A 1,769-nucleotide genomic window follows, 5' to 3' on the forward strand; every position below is an offset into this window, starting at 1 on the left:
GTTCCTGATTTCTGAGTATTGCTTCTCATCATCCAACTGTAAAGCTTTGGCTCATCCCTGTTACATTTTGTAGTTACTAGGGGCTGACCACATCTGCAGCACAGCAGTGAACATTGTAGACCTCAAAGGAAAGTCATCCACATGAGATCCATCAATGTCAAATGCAATTAATTTTTAAATGGATACTTGGGTTTTAGGAGCACCCACCCAAAAGCTTTCACTGGAGATTGCCTGAGTGATGATTTCAGTTCTGCTCATCTTGGGCAGCTGCCCCTTCCATCCACACACTCCGGAACAACCTGACACCCATCCCAATCTGCTCAGCCCATATGGACCAGGGTATCAAGTCTATACTTGTTCGTGATCATCCCCCAAAATAAGAGATCACTGGGAGGGGGAGACAGTGCTTGTAAGAAACATCTCCATTACTTTACACCATGATTAATATTTTCTAATTGCCCTTTGAAATGTACAGATGTTAGGTATATTAGATATCACAGCATAGAGTTTAGACTTCTTTATGTCCTATGTCATTGTTCATCTGTTATAACAATGTGTGACGTTACACTGAGATTTTCATTAGGTAGAAGCCTCATTTATAGTGAATACAGAATAGTTCATTTTCTACTATCATTACTTCATCGTCGTAAAATTCAGAAATGATTTGGTTCCTTTCATTTCTCTGCCCCCACAGAGGTATCATTTCATTCACATGTGAACAGTTTTAGATCACTTGTATTACAGTTTAGTGGTTTTCCCTAAAAGTAGTATAAATAGTATAAAGGTAGTATAAATAGTTTATCATCCTTTGGGGATTATGTAATCAAAACCAGAGCTGGAGTCTGAGTGGGATCCACATTACTTGGGTACGTGTGGCCAAGTGGTGGGGAAAGACTCTTGGAAGCCAGGTTCCAGTGGCTGAGGTGCCTCCTGGAAACACACACAACCTGAGTGGGGGGAGGAGTGCTGGTCAGAGGGGATGATTCTGACATGTCTCCAGTCTCCATACCAGCCCAGTACCCACCTATCCCAACCCTGAAAGGATGAAGGGTGTAAGTAGGGGGTGGAGTTCTTTCTCTGAGATGTCCGTAAGACTGTATCACAGAAAAGGTTGCTTTAAGACACCTCCAACCAAGTACAACACAACATTCTCCCCATCAAAGAAAGTCACCCCATAGCTGGGCACCACAGGGATTCAGAGTGTTGGAGACAACACCAAGCAAAGCAGCATGGAACCTGAAAGAGCTGAGGCAGGGTGAATTCATGTACAACACCCCCAGCGCCCCAGTGAGCACATGGGGGAGGGAGGAGGTGAACACCAGCAAGTGAAGACAGCCGGCCAAGTCTGAGCTGTGAGGCTATTATAACGCATCCATACCCGATGGTAAGTCTGGAAAAGACTAGTGTACACTGGTTGATGTTCTGTAGGCGGGTCTTATAATTAGACATTTAGGGATACTGACCAGTGAAACAGGTACCAGAAAAAATATACACCACTTAAATGCAACTGATTTTGAAGGTTAGAAATCAGGGTTAAGATTCAAAACAACAAACAACAATGAGGTACCATCTCACACCCGTCAGAATGGCTATCATCAACAAATCAACAAACAAGTGCTGGAAAGGATGCAGAGAAAAAGGAACCCCCTTGCACTGCTGGTGGGAATGCAGACTGGTACAGCCACTGTGGAAAACAGTATGGCGTTTCCTTAGAAAATTAGAAATGGAACTTCCATTTGACCCAGTAATCCCACTTCTAGGAATATATC

Source organism: Myotis davidii, unplaced genomic scaffold (assembly GCF_000327345.1).
Source record: "Myotis davidii unplaced genomic scaffold, ASM32734v1 scaffold147, whole genome shotgun sequence".
Taxonomy (NCBI): Eukaryota; Metazoa; Chordata; class Mammalia; order Chiroptera; family Vespertilionidae; genus Myotis; species Myotis davidii.